Here is a 17776-nt window from a genome sequence, read left to right on the forward strand (position 1 = left end):
TACTATATTAGGATTATACTTTATTATATTAGGATTATGCTTTACTATATTAGGATTATACTTTATTCTATTTGGATTATACTTTATTATATTAGGATTATGCTTTATTATATTAGGATTATACTTTATTATATTAGGATTATGCTTTACTATATTAGGATTATACTTTATTATATTAGGATTATACTTTATTATATTAGGATTATGCTTTATTATATTAGGATTATACTTTATTATATTAGGATTATGCTTTATTATGTTAGGATTATGCTTTATTATATTAGGATTATACTTTATTATATTAGGATTATACTTTATTATATTAGGATTATACTTTATTATATTAGGATTATACTTTATTATATTAGGATTATGCTTTATTATATTAGGATTATACTTTATTATATTAGGATTATACTTTACTATATTAGGATTATACTTTATTATATTAGGATTATACTTTATTATTTTAGGATTATGCTTTACTATATTAGGATTATACTTTATTATATTAGGATTATACTTTATTATATTAGGATAATACTTTACTATATTAGGATTATACTTTATTATATTAGGATTATACTTTATTATATTAGGATTATACTTTATTATATTAGGATTATACTTTATTATATTAGGATTATACTTTATTATATTAGGATTATACTTTATTATATTAGGATTATACTTTATTATATTAGGATTATACTTTACTATATTAGGATTATACTTTATTATATTAGGATTATACTTTATTATATTAGGATTATACTTTATTATATTAGGATTATACTTTATTATATTAGGATTATGCTTTATTATATTAGGATTATACTTTACTATATAAGGATTATACTTTATTATATTAGGATTATGCTTTATTATATTAGGATTATACTTTATTATATTAGGATTATACTTTATTATATTAGGATTATACTTTATTATATTAGGATTATACTTTATTATATTAGGATTATGCTTTATTATATTAGGATTATACTTTACTATATAAGGATAATACTTTATTATATTAGGATTATGCTTTATTATATTAGGATTATACTTAATTATATTAGGATTATACTTTATTATATTAGGATTATACTTTACTATATTAGGATCATACTTTATTATATTAGGAATATACTTTATTATATTAGGATTATACTTTATTATATTAGGATTATGCTTTATTATATTAGGATTATACTTTATTATATTAGGATTATACTTTATTATATTAGGATTATACTTTATTATATTAGGATTATACTTTATTATATTAGGATTATGCTTTATTATATTAGGATTATACTTTATTATATTAGGATTATGCTTTATTATATTAGGATTATGCTTTATTATGTTAGGATTATGCTTTATTATATTAGGATTATGCTTTACTATATTAGGATTATGCTTTACTATATTAGGATTATACTTTATTATATTAGGATTATACTTTACTATATTAGGATTATACTTTATTATATTATGATTATACTTTACTATATTAGGATTATACTTTATTATATTAGGATTATACTTTACTATATTAGGATTATACTTTATTATATTAGGATTATACTTTACTATATTAGGATTATACTTTATTATATTAGGATTATGCTTTACTATATTAGGATTATACTTTATTCTATTAGGATTATACTTTATTATATTAGGATTATGCTTTATTATATTAGGATTATACTTTATTATATTAGGATTATGCTTTACTATATTAGGATTATACTTTATTATATTAGGATTATACTTTATTATATTAGGATTATGCTTTATTATATTAGGATTATACTTTATTATATTAGGATTATGCTTTATTATGTTAGGATTATGCTTTATTATATTAGGATTATACTTTATTATATTAGGATTATACTTTATTATATTAGGATTATACTTTATTATATTAGGATTATACTTTATTATATTAGGATTATGCTTTATTATATTAGGATTATACTTTATTATATTAGGATTATACTTTACTATATTAGGATTATACTTTATTATATTAGGATTATACTTTATTGTTTTAGGATTATGCTTTACTATATTAGGATTATACTTTATTATATTAGGATTATACTTTACTATATTAGGATTATACTTTACTATATTAGGATTATACTTTATTATATTAGGATTATACTTTATTATATTAGGATTATACTTTATTATATTAGGATTATACTTTATTATATTAGGATTATACTTTATTATATTAGGATTATACTTTATTATATTAGGATTATACTTTACTATATAAGGATTGTACTTTATTATATTAGGAATATACTTTATTATATTAGGATTATACTTTATTATATTAGGATTATACTTTATTATATTAGGATTATACTTTATTCTATTAGGATTATACTTTACTATATTAGGATTATACTTTATTATATTAGGATTATACTTTACTATATTAGGATTATACTTTATTATATTAGGATTATACTTTATTATATTAGGAATATACTTTATTATATTAGGATTATACTTTATTATATTAGGATTATACTTTATTATATTAGGATTATACTTTACTATATAAGGATTATACTTTATTATATTAGGATTATACTTTATTATATTAGGAATATACTTTACTATATAAGGATTATACTTTATTATATTAGGATTATGCTTTAATATATTAGGATTATACTTTATTATATTAGGATTATACTTTATTATATTAGGATTATACTTTATTATATTAGGATTATACTTTATTATATTAGGATTATGCTTTATTATATTAGGATTATACTTTACTATATAAGGATAATACTTTATTATATTAGGATTATGCTTTATTATATTAGGATTATACTTTATTATATTAGGATTATACTTTATTATATTAGGATTATACTTTACTATATTAGGATTATACTTTATTATATTAGGAATATACTTTATTATATTAGGATTATACTTTATTATATTAGGATTATACTTTATTATATTAGGATTATGCTTTATTATATTAGGAATATACTTTATTATATTAGGATTATACTTTATTATATTAGGATTATACTTTATTATATTAGGATTATACTTTATTATATTAGGATTATACTTTATTATATTAGGATTATACTTTATTATATTAGGATTATACTTTATTACATTAGGATTATACTTTATTATATTAGGATTATACTTTACTATATAAGGATTATACTTTATTATATTAGGAATATACTTTATTATATTAGGATTATACTTTATTATATTAGGATTATACTTTATTATATTAGGATTATACTTTATTCTATTAGGATTATACTTTACTATATTAGGATTATACTTTATTATATAAGGATTATACTTTACTATATTAGGATTATACTTTATTATATTAGGATTATACTTTACTATATTAGGTTTATACTTTATTATATTAGGATTATACTTTACTATATTAGGATTATACTTTATTATATTAGGATTATGCTTTACTATATTAGGATTATAATTTATTCTATTAGGATTATACTTTATTATATTAGGATTATGCTTTATTATATTAGGATTATACTTTATTATATTAGGATTATGCTTTACTATATTAGGATTATACTTTATTATATTAGGATTATACTTTATTATATTAGGATTATGCTTTATTATATTAGGATTATACTTTATTATATTAGGATTATGCTTTATTATATTAGGATTATGCTTTATTATATTAGGATTATACTTTATTATATTAGGATTATACTTTATTATATTAGGATTATACTTTATTATATTAGGATTATACATTATTATATTAGGATTATACTTTATTATAGTAGGATTATACTTTATTATATTAGGATTATGCTTTATTATATTAGGATTATACTTTATTATATTAGGATTATACTTTACTATATTAGGATTATACTTTATTATATTAGGATTATGCTTTACTATATTAGGATTATACTTTATTCTATTAGGATTATACTTTATTATATTAGGATTATGCTTTATTATAATAGGATTATACTTTATTATATTAGGATTATGCTTTACTATATATGGATTATACTTTATTATATTAGGATTATACTTTATTATATTAGGATTATGCTTTATTATATTAGGATTATACTTTATTATATTAGGATTATACTTTATTATATTAGGATTATGCTTTATTATATTAGGATTATACTTTATTATATTAGGATTATACTTTACTATATTAGGATTATACTTTATTATATTAGGATTATGCTTTATTATATTAGGATTATACTTTATTATTTTAGGATTATGCTTTACTATATTAGGATTATACTTTATTATATTAGGATTATACTTTACTATATAAGGATTATACTTTACTATATTAGGATTATACTTTATTATATTAGGATTATACTTTATTATATTAGGATTATACTTTATTATATTAGGATTATACTTTATTATATTAGGATTATACTTTATTATATTAGGATTATACTTTATTATATTAGGATTATACTTTATTATATTAGGATTATACTTTACTATATAAGGATTATACTTTATTATATTAGGAATATACTTTATTATATTAGGATTATACTTTATTATATTAGGATTATACTTTATTGTATTAGGATTATACTTTATTCTATTAGGATTATACTTTACTATATTAGGATTATACTTTATTATATTAGGATTATACTTTACTATATTAGGATTATACTTTATTATATTAGGATTATACTTTACTATATTAGGATTATACTTTATTATATTAGGATTATACTTTACTATATTAGGATTATACTTTATTATATTAGGATTATGCTTTACTATATTAGGATTATACTTTATTCTATTAGGATTATACTTTATTATATTAGGATTATGCTTTATTATATTAGGATTATACTTTATTATATTAGGATTATGCTTTACTATATTAGGATTATACTTTATTATATAAGGATTATACTTTATTATATTAGGATTATGCTTTATTATATTAGGATTATACTTTATTATATTAGGATTATGCTTTATTATATTAGGATTATGCTTTATTATATTAGAATTATACTTTATTATATTAGGATTATACTTTATTATATTAGGATTATACTTTATTATATTAGGATTATACTTTATTATATTAGGATTATACTTTATTATAGTAGGATTATACTTTATTATATTAGGATTATGCTTTATTATATTAGGATTATACTTTATTATATTAGGATTATACTTTACTATATTAGGATTATACTTTATTATATGAGGATTATGCTTTATTATATTAGGATTATACTTTATTATTTTAGGATTATACTTTACTATATTAGGATTATACTTTATTATATTAGGAGTATACTTTACTATATTAGGATTATACTTTACTATATTAGGATTATACTTTATTATATTAGGATTATACTTTATTATATAAGGATTATACTTTATTATATTAGGATTATACTTTATTATATTAGGATTATACTTTATTATATTAGGATTATACTTTATTATATTAGGATTATACTTTACTATATTAGGATTATACTTTATTATATTAGGATTATACTTTATTATATTAGGATTATACTTTATTATATTAGGATTATACTTTATTATATTAGGATTATACTTTATTATATTAGGATTATGCTTTATTATATTAGGATTGTACTTTACTATATAAGGATTATACTTTATTATATTAGGATTATGCTTTATTATATTAGGATTATACTTTATTATATTAGGATTATACTTTAATATATTAGGATTATACTTTATTATATTAGGATTATACTTTATTATATTAGGATTATGCTTTATTATATTAGGATTATACTTTTCTATATAAGGATTATACTTTATTATATTAGGATTATGGTTTATTATATTAGGATTATACTTTATTATATTAGGATTATACTTTACTATATTAGGATTATACTTTATTATAGTAGGAATATACTTTATTATATTAGGATTATACTTTATTATATTAGGATTATACTTTATTATATTAGGATTATACTTTATTATATTAGGAATATACTTTATTATATTAGGATTATACTTTATTATATTAGGATTATACTTTATTATATTAGGATTATACTTTATTATATTAGGATTATACTTTATTATATTAGGAATATACTTTATTATATTAGGATTATACTTTATTATATTAGGATTATACTTTATTATATTAGGATTATACTTTATTATATTAGGATTATACTTTACTATACAAGGATTATATTTTATTATATTAGGAATATACTTTATTATATTAGGATTATACTTTATTGTATTAGGATTATACTTTATTATATTAGGAATATACTTTATTATATTAGGATTATACTTTATTATATTAGGATTATACTTTATTATATATGGATTATACTTTATTATATTAGGATTATACTTTATTATATTAGGAATATACTTTATTATATTAGGATTATACTTTATTATATTAGGATTATACTTTATTATATTAGGATTATACTTTACTATATAAGGATTATACTTTATTATATTAGGATTATACTTTATTATATTAGGATTATACTTTACTATATTAGGATTATACTTTATTATATTAGGATTATACTTTACTATATTAGGATTATACTTTATTATATTAGGATTATGCTTTACTATATTAGGATTATACTTTATTCTATTAGGATTATACTTCATTATATTAGGATTATGCTTTATTATATTAGGATTATACTTTATTATATTAGGATTATGCTTTACTATATTAGGATTATACTTTATTATATTAGGATTATACTTTATTATATTAGGATTATGCTTTATTATATTAGGATTATACTTTATTATATTAGGATTATACTTTAATATATTAGGATTATACTTTATTATATTAGGATTATACTTTATTATATTAGGATTATGCTTTATTATATTAGGATTATACTTTTCTATATAAGGATTATACTTTATTATATTAGGATTATGGTTTATTATATTAGGATTATACTTTATTATATTAGGATTATACTTTACTATATTAGGATTATACTTTATTATAGTAGGAATATACTTTATTATATTAGGATTATACTTTATTGTATTAGGATTATACTTTATTATATTAGGATTATACTTTATTATATTAGGAATATACTTTATTATATTAGGATTATACTTTATTATATTAGGATTATACTTTATTATATTAGGATTATACTTTATTATATTAGGAATATACTTTATTATATTAGGATTATACTTTATTATATTAGGATTATACTTTATTATATTAGGATTATACTTTATTATATTAGGATTATACTTTACTATACAAGGATTATATTTTATTATATTAGGAATATACTTTATTATATTAGGATTATACTTTATTATATTAGGATTATACTTTATTATATTAGGAATATACTTTATTATATTAGGATTATACTTTATTATATTAGGATTATACTTTATTATATTAGGATTATACTTTATTATATTAGGAATATACTTTATTATATTAGGATTATACTTTATTATATTAGGATTATACTTTATTATATTAGGATTATACTTTACTATATAAGGATTATACTTTATTATATTAGGATTATACTTTATTATATTAGGATTATACTTTACTATATTAGGATTATACTTTATTATATTAGGATTATACTTTACTATATTAGGATTATACTTTATTATATTAGGATTATGCTTTACTATATTAGGATTATACTTTATTCTATTAGGATTATACTTCATTATATTAGGATTATGCTTTATTATATTAGGATTATACTTTATTATATTAGGATTATGCTTTACTATATTAGGATTATACTTTATTATATTAGGATTATACTTTATTATATTAGGATTATGCTTTATTATATTAGGATTATACTTTATTATATTAGGATTATGCTTTATTATATGAGGATTATGCTTTATTATATTAGGATTATACTTTATTATATTAGGATTATACTTTATTATAGTAGGATTATACTTTATTATATTAGGATTATACTTTATTATATTAGGATTATACTTTATTATAGTAGGATTATACTTTATTATATTAGGATTATGCTTTATTATATTAGGATTATACTTTATTATATTAGGATTATACTTTACTATATTAGGATTATACTTTATTATATTAGGATTATGCTTTATTATATTAGGATTATACTTTATTATTTTAGGATAATGCTTTACTATATTAGGATTATACTTTATTATATTAGGATTATACTTTACTATATTAGGATTATACTTTACTATATTAGGATTATACTTTATTATATTAGGATTATACTTTATTATATTAGAATTATACTTTATTATATTAGGAACATACTTTATTATATTAGGATTATGCTTTACTATATTAGGATTATACTTTATTATATTAGAATTATTATAAAAATATACAACACAAAATCTAATTTACTCACACTCTCCCATTTACTTTTACTTACTATTTTGTTTATCATTAAATTGTTTGCTTGCAACTAATGTTTAACATGTCTAAATATTGTAATTAAGCCAGTTGGTTTTTTTATTTTTTATTTTAATATTTTTTTAAATTACATTTTCACCCCAAACAAGGCACATTGCCACTTTGGTGTAGGGTGATACTATCAGGGACAACGCCTACTGGGGTACTATGTTGGGATTTGGGCAGCAAGATGTCGGTTCACGTAACACTTGAACTTCTGCATGTCAGTACAGTTGGGGAAGCAGGGACCTGGAATGGAATTCCAGAGTCCAGCGGTTCTGGAAGAAGACAATACTGGAGTAGAAAGATCTTTTACATCTAGGGATCTCTACAGTGTGGGGTTGGGATTTAGCTGCCTGTCGGGTTTGTCGAGGGTGTCTACGTCGTGGGGGCACAAGTGTTTGCAGTTCGTCAGAGTATTCACCATTAAAATACTTGTAGAACAGGTAGAGGGATGCAACATTTCGTCGATGGGACAGAGGCTGTAGCTTAAATGCCAGTTCAGGACCTATCAGATTGGCGACTCTCTTTTGAACCTTGTCTAAGAGCGAGAGACTAGTAGCAGATGCACCAGCCCAAATATGACAGCAATACTCAATACATGGGCGAATGGTGGCCTTATAGAGGTACAGGATACTTTCGGGTGTTAGTAGTTTTCTAGCACGGTAGAGAGAGCCTACCTTCTTCGCAGCGACCCTGGCAATGCTTTCTATGTAATTGTTCCAATTCATGTTTCCTGTGAACGTTAGGCCGAGCAGTTTGAAAGATGTACTCTCAAATAAAGAGTCACTGGCCATTGCTATTGGCGGCAGAGAAGGTTTCTTGTAATTATTGAAGGAAACCAGTTTAGTCTTGGCAGCATTGAATATCAAGTTCCATGACTTCTATTTCATATACTAATTTGATATTTAATTTATTATTTTCATATAATTATGAAATACAATTATTAACTCATAGTTGTCAGATTTAAATTAAATATTACACTATGTAAAATATATCATCATATTTCATTTTCTAATCTATTCTAAATATTTCTGATTATAACTAATGTTAATAGTGCTATATTTATATCATTACGTTTTGTTTGTTTATTTGGTTTATTCTGATTTACGATTTCCAGTTTATTGTACCTTATTTGCTCATTTTTAATCTTATTTAATATATTTATAAAGAAAAAGTATTTTTTATTTTTCGATAATTTGATTTATTTTAACATAATCTATTTGTTTAAATCAGGTTTTAGTCGAGACAAGATGTCCCTAGATCTATGTAAACAGTTTTGAATTACTTCCTGTCGTTTGCTTAGAAGACTTTCTTTAGGTATTATTATATAATATGATTCTAGATTGTAAAGGTTGCATCGGCCAGACTTATTCAGAGAGTATTTACTGGCACTTCCTAGCATAGACCATTTCAATTTGCATTCAATTGTACTCTTTCTTAATTCCTTTATCCTATTTACTAATGACGCTGTTTTCTTCTTATTATTAACTGCTAGTATATTAAAAGATGCTATATGCTTATAAAATCTATCTTTTAATCTACAGTCAATGGTCCCGGTGTATATTCTGATTCTATTATTATCTATGATTTCACATTTATATACTATATTAGAAATGAGACTTTCTAACTGACATTCGTCAATATTCCTACAAGCGCAAAATGAATTCTCTTCAATGTTTTGATTAGGTAAGACACTTCCTTCAATTATCTCTTTGTCAATTTTTGCACTGTTAGGACCTATTATAGTATACGCTAAGTTAGTAGTTATAGAAAAAGTTAACAATATTATTTCGGTTCATGAGTTTTCCTAGATTATTTCCATTTGGGAAATTTTTATCAATAATTTGAAAGAATTCCTTCGGAAAATTATTTTTTATATGTGCGCTGTAGGACGGATTTAACAAAATGTAATTCCCACGTCTATTTTTCTTTTTCTTTTTATTTACGATATTATTTTGAGAGATTATTTTATTGTTTCCTTAAAAATTATATTTACAAGTCTTTTCTATATTATTTCTATAATTAGATTTACCCATTGCCAAATTGTATGAAATAATATGTGTTTGTTTGGGTTTTGTTTCCTTCCTGTCATTTAACAATTTATTTTCATTTTTAATTTACTTTATTTCACTTCTATAACCTGTAATAGTAATAAAATATATATGGATATAAAATTTAAATAAAATCAATAATTTTTATTATCGGAAATAAAATACATATATTTTGTGATTAGTTTCGTATAAAATTAAATAAATATATAGACATATATTTTATATATTACAATTATTAATATTATTTAAGTAAATATATATAGATTAATTATAAATATTAGAAAAATATTAAATAGAATATTTTACTTAGTGTATATCCAAATGAATACAATTTATTAATAAGGAAATTTAAATTTTAGTGAATCTACTTGAAAATTCAAAATGGCGCAATAAAAGATAAAATATAAGATAATTCTCTTCCAAATTTTGGATTTTGTAATCATGCCAAAATACATTTTATTTTATTTTAATGAATTGATAGTTGCTATTTCTTCTGACAAATTAAGGACAAAATAGATTCACTGATTGATATAATAATGAAATGAATGATTTCGCGCTACGAAACAGTAGCTGTCAAGAATTGTGAATGTAAACGTAATTATAAGGATTGGCATAAATAAAAGTTGAATTCTAATAGAAAAACATATTTCCACAGTTACACACACACACACACACACACACACACACACACACACACACACACACACACATATATATATATATATATATATATATATATATATATATATATATAAACAGTTCATCCCGGCTTTGCACAGGCCCTATGTACTGTTCATAACTTGCCCTCTATGTGAATACACTTTATGTAAGATTTCAAATGTTTAGACAAAAATTTGTCTGAGTAATTTCGTAGAGACCGCAGAGGTCAATTTATTTTTAACCTTGACCCCAATTTTGGCCCATTAACATTTATTATTTTAAACTTAAATTAAAATAAAACGTTTTACCCATGTCCAAGGTATCTACATCTAAACTTTCAAGTCTTTAGACCCAAAATCGGCGGAGAAATTTGGTAGAATCTGCAAAGGTCAACTATTTCAACTTTGACCTTTTGGCAGCCAAATTTTTGCCCCAAATCTGATTAAAATGCTTGCTGCATGTCTGAATACCCTTTATTTATAAATTTCAAATGTTTAGACCCCAAAATAAGCTGAGTAGTTTGCTAGACACCGCAAAGGTCAAATCTTTTTAACTTCGGCTCATTGACAGCTCAAATTTTCGACCCAAACCAATTAAAAAGCTTGCCCTTCCCCTGAGTACTGTTTATGCAAAATTTCAAATGTTTAGACAAGAAATGGGCTCAGTAATTTGGTAGAGACCGCAGAGGTAAATTTTTTTTAAACTTTGACCCCAATTTTAACCCCTATACATTTATATTTTTCGGCTCAAATCAAATTAAAAGTTTGATCCATGTGTGGCGGTCCTCCTATGCTCAGGTCAGCAATTGGCCTCTGACCTCATCGGACACTGTGGTTCGTGACGTCTTCTTCTCCGGGAGACCTTCAGAAAGAAAATACTCAGCTTCTCAGCTCTGCGTTGATTTCTGCTGAAAAGCAAGAATGATGACATCTACATGCGCCGGAAAGAAAAACAGACAAAATTAGGGTTTCTAACTATAAAAAGTTATTTGACAAAAGTTATAGATTTTTACATATGTACATCGTTCAGTTAAACAAAACATTTTAAGTCTCACAAATCTCATTCTTCGTCCATTGGATGGCTGGCGGTTAGGACAAATGGAGAGGGGGCGTCGGGCGCTCTGGGGAACGGGTGTCTTTCTATCGAGATTTCGGCTCAATCTGCTAATTTCGTTTGGGCGCTAGTTTAAATATTCAGGGACGGGTTGAAGTACGGCGGTTTGCCAGACCAACCAAAACTCAACACGCCACGAGGGGAATTCCCCAGCCATTTTGTGTGTGTGCAATTCAGCAAACCGTTCACTGTTCTGAAAATCTGAGACCAACAATGAAATATTTTCACACGACCCCAGAAAGCCCTTTTCTGAGCAGTTGTCCTCTAGGCCAACATAGGTCTGGATTCATTTCCACATTGTTCTGAATTTTCCGGTCTCTTCGTTTTCAAACAATAAAATTTATGTTTGATTTTAACAATAAAATATGTCTGTTTTTTTTTTCAAGTACTTTTGATCGGTCACCCGTCGCTGTCCGGGATTCAATTAACATTCAACAGACAATCTCAGCATATCTTAGCATATTTACCCGGTCTATTTCAGGGCCAAGGGGGTCTCAATGAGGAGCAAATCCCTCCCCCAAATGGTCATGTAACACATGTCTAAGTAACCTACATTTAAAATTTCAAGTGTTTAGACCCAAAATTGGCGGAGGAGTTTGGTAGAATTTTCAAAGGTCAAATCGTTGAACTTTGACTCCTTGACAGCCACATTTCTAGCCGAAAACCAATTAAAAAGATTTTTCCATAATCTCAATATTCCTTATGTCAAATATCGAGCCTCTAGACCGGAAATTGACAGAGTTATTTGGTAGGAAAATGTATACAGGCACGCAGAAATCATAAACCCTTAACGTAAAGAAAATGCAGTTTGAAGATATTTCTCGACCCATAACAGAAGGTCACAAGTAATTAGTCAACATATATAACATGGCCAATGCTTTTCTCAGCCATAACATAGTAAGGTACTAGCATGGATAATTACATTCACTAACGGAATTTCTGTTTTATGGGAGAGTGAATAACTTAGTAAAAAATAAGCTACTTGACGGATGCTATTTACTGTCCTGTTAATATGAATTAGTAAAACAATCGAAACTCAAAAGTTGGTTAAAAGTTTGACTTTGACTGAAATTTTAATGGTCAAGTGCATATAATATACAGAACTTCCTTGGCTATAAAATGAGACAAGTCTCTATAATGAACAGAATCGATGTTATCGCGAAAAGTGTGACTTTCACTATTTTTCATGCCTCTAACCTTTCACCTAGTTATCCCAAAATGAAATCAATTCTTAATTAGATTATGGCCGATATCTTGATAATGTTTGATGACGATTGATCAAATGATGTGGACACTAGGCTGTGCAGAAACATAATTGCAAACTCTATCAACATGTTTACCTTCTTAGCGGATGTAAAACTAATACTTTACTTATGCACTGATCCTGGTTCAGAACTAATAAGTAAAAGTTATTGCTGGATGTATGCAATTTTAGTTTATTGCCCACAGAGAATACTAATGTGTAAAAATAATATCTTTTTACGGTTGTACTTTTGTTTTTATTTATTGCTAATACTAATGAATAAAAATGATATTACTTGATCGAAACAATTTAGAACTATCGTCAAATGTAAGAACTAAGTTGCATCACTTGACTGATTCAGTTTTCGGCTATGACACAGTATCAATATTAATTAATAAAAAAGATATATTTTGATCCAGATACAATATCTAGTAATTAAAATCATATTTGTTGATGAATATAATTTTTGGCCATGGCCGAGAGTCAGAACTCTTTAGAAAAACAGATATTATTTTCCTGGTGCTATTTATTCGCCTTAACTCAGGATTCAGAATCTTCATTCCAATTTTATTACTAAAAATTATTTATTGATTGAAGCAGCTTTAGGTCATTATCAGAAGTCAGATCATTCCAAGCACTTTATCAAACCTCAAACTATTCTCTATCTCTACGCATCAGATCATGTACGGAGTTTTATTGTTATATTTGGACTGGAAAATCTCTAACCTTTTTGGGTTAAAGGGTAGAAACGTGTCTGTAATTTGATTGGCTCTACACTTTTTCTTTGTATCCTCTCTCGTAAGACATGATGTTGCTAATCTCAGTCTTTTATATAAGCACTATTATGGCGTGTGTTCTTTAGAATATATTTTAGCTGTTCACTGCTTCTATTGTTTCAGCTCATTTGATTTGTTAGTCTAGTGGTCTTTATAAATTTGCTGTTCTGCTATCTAATACTAATAATACTAATAATGCTTCCTAGAAGCTTCTTTTCAAGAACTATAAACTTTTCAAATTCTCTTTACACTGACTGTTTTTATACTACCTTGTTTTTATCGAGACTAAAGCCAATAGGCATCTCCTGTCGTTGTTATTATTATATTTTGTTCTTGTTACCTCCTTGCAGTAAGTGGTTTAATGCCTTGTCTGGAGGGATTCCCATAAGCACATGTATTACTTAACTAATACAGTTTCAGCCATGACCAGTTATAATTTTCATTATAATTATGTTCATTTTTTTTTTGTCTTTGTATGAATTAAACTAGTTATTACTTGACTGATGTAGTTTTTAACTTTAATCCAATATCAATATTAATTAGAGAAATGGTGTTAATCGACGGACACAGTTTTGGGCTATGGCCCAGCATCTATACTTTCAAAATATATGCATTCGTGAGTGTAATTTTCGGCCATAACCAAGGTTAAAAAAGGCACACACACACACACAATAAAAAAAAAACAAAATGAATTGAGTCAAAATTTCTTGTAATGCCTAAGTATTGGATAAAATAAGAATTGGTAAATTAATTCCTCGGAAGTTTTGCATTAATTTTATATTCCATATGAAGATTAAAAATCAACATATAATAATAATCAACCTTATGTTTAGAATCCTTATTCCAATTTTGATGAAAATCCATTAAAAGGTTTTTATTCTAGAAAATTTCTTAAATCTAAGGCTTCAAATGAAGAAGTCATAAGAAGAAAAGAAAACTTCAAGAATTTTTTCCCAAACAAACAAAAAAAAATCTTCATGGAATCTTTCTGATCATGAATTAAATTCAATGCGAATTTGAAATCTTTTTTTATTTCCAAATGGGAGGTTGTACCCGGATTATTTTCTTTAAAATACTTCATAGAAACCGAAATTTGTGGAATATTTATTCAATGATGTTTGATATTGTTGTGGTCCGAAAAGGTCACTAAAAAGACTTGAACATAAATATAGTTTAGAAAAGGTATTTGTATTTACCACAAGAAAGAATACATAGAAAACGAGAGTAGTAGGTGCTTAACAAATGATGTACCATTCAGTAGAGTGGGAGCTCTGAGTATATTTATACTTTTAGGAGAGTTCATATATAATGTAGAATGAGTCCTCCACAATAGATACCTATTATTAAAATTTCACAAAAAATCAGAGGAATCTGAACTTTCACGAATGCCTTCTAATCCTTCTTTCCTCCCTTACATAGAACTAAATTAAACTAATGTTCTGGGGTAGTTGCCCCCCCCCCCATATTCATGATAACATGGACCCGTCTGGCACTATGTAAGCCAGACATTTCTGCTCTCGGGAGAAGAGCATACACGTAGTTTAGCCGCTCGTAGTGACCACCAGGACTCTTTCACCTTAATATTGTGACCTCTAACTAGGACCACGACTACTAAATATAGGACAGAAAACACCTTGTTACGCATACACACCTTACTTTGTATAAATAGAGATTACGTGATGTTTACATCTGCATTGCACACTATAATTCATAGAATACAAGATATAAACAAACTAGATCAATTAAGAAAACTTACAGACCAGCCGAAAAACATGCAAACCTCCCTCAAAATTCATAAATTTGTAAAAATGTTGACAGACATTTAGAATTGCTCGATATGACACATGAAACCAACTAAAATGACTGATATCCTCTTAAAGAGAGACAAACAAAACCAACTAACTACCAAAAAGATGTCATGTATATTTTATTTCTCTTAGTTAATCTGTATATCTGTTTGTCATTTTACATTTTATCTGAAACTACTGGGTCGCTCTGGTGTAAATTTTGTATGGACTTTTGTTATTCTAAGGTGCTGCAAACTAAATATCGTGATATAACATTCGACAGTTTTTAACGAGTTAAAAAGTCTACTATGTTTATAAGCATACCAACTAGACCAAACAATAACAGAAAACGGTTGAAATGCCGATAAACAAACAAAACACACCAAATAACATTTTCCATGGAGCTTTTTAATATTGTAATAAATAAACAAATAATCAGTCAAAATCAAAGACGGAAAAATCCAAACAAATTTTGAATCGAGTTCAATTCGGTTTGTTTCTCAAATTTGTCATTATTTGAAAAGTTGTCATTTGTTAACATATAAAATGTCAGGTTATTATAAATATTTTGAATTCGATGATGAGTTGTCAGAAAGTACAGTCAACTTTATTATTTGCTATTTGGGAAAATAAAAGAATTATTTTCAATCATCCTATATATATATATATATATATATATATATATATATATATTAATAACTTGATTTATACATGGAAAAACAACACAGTATATATATATATATATATGTATATATATATATATATATATATATATATATATATATATATATATAGTCAACATTAATAATATAATACAAGTCCAAAACAACAAGAAATATCATTCGCAGAAAAAATACTGCTTACATTAAAGAACCCCCTTCGTTAACGTCGCAAATAGAAGTCAAATAAGAGAAACAAAGCATTAATTGGTCTATCTTCTATATAGCCATGAAGTCGAGTTTTTTTTCTCGCGCTAACATTGATATTAAAAACTTACTTTTTTCTATTAAAAAATTATTAAAACGAACTCCTTATATAACGTTTTTCCTGTCAATATATATATATATATATATATATATATATGTATATATATATATATATATATATATATATATATATATATATATATATATATAAAGGTAACTTTCTTGGTGTATCAAACTTTTCGCTGAATATTTTGTCTAAAGAGTTGAAATTTGATATATACAATATTTGGATCTATAGCGCATTTTTGATTTGGTTTTACGCCAGGAAAATTGCTGCTAAAGAGTCAAAATTGAAAACAAAACAGTTGACCTTGGCACCTTATGTCAAATAAAACATTACTTCTGCTGTTACTTTTGCACATGCGCGAAATTAAACATTCACAGCCTAAAGTCGCTTAAATTTTAACCTTTCGTATCCATCTTTCGGATACTAAGACGATAACGCCGCTGGAAAGATAAATAGCGACTAAAGTTGGAGCGCTAAACGGTCTAGTTTTGATTCTAGTGGATGTTATCCAAGTCATAGTTTTATATAACTTTTGAAATTATGAATCGAATAATAATCAAAAGAAAATTGTCTCTATAATTATAACTAGG

This window comes from Euprymna scolopes, chromosome 7 (assembly GCF_053919585.1).
Source record: "Euprymna scolopes isolate OS-2025 chromosome 7, ASM5391958v1, whole genome shotgun sequence".
NCBI classification, from domain to species: domain Eukaryota; kingdom Metazoa; phylum Mollusca; class Cephalopoda; order Sepiida; family Sepiolidae; genus Euprymna; species Euprymna scolopes.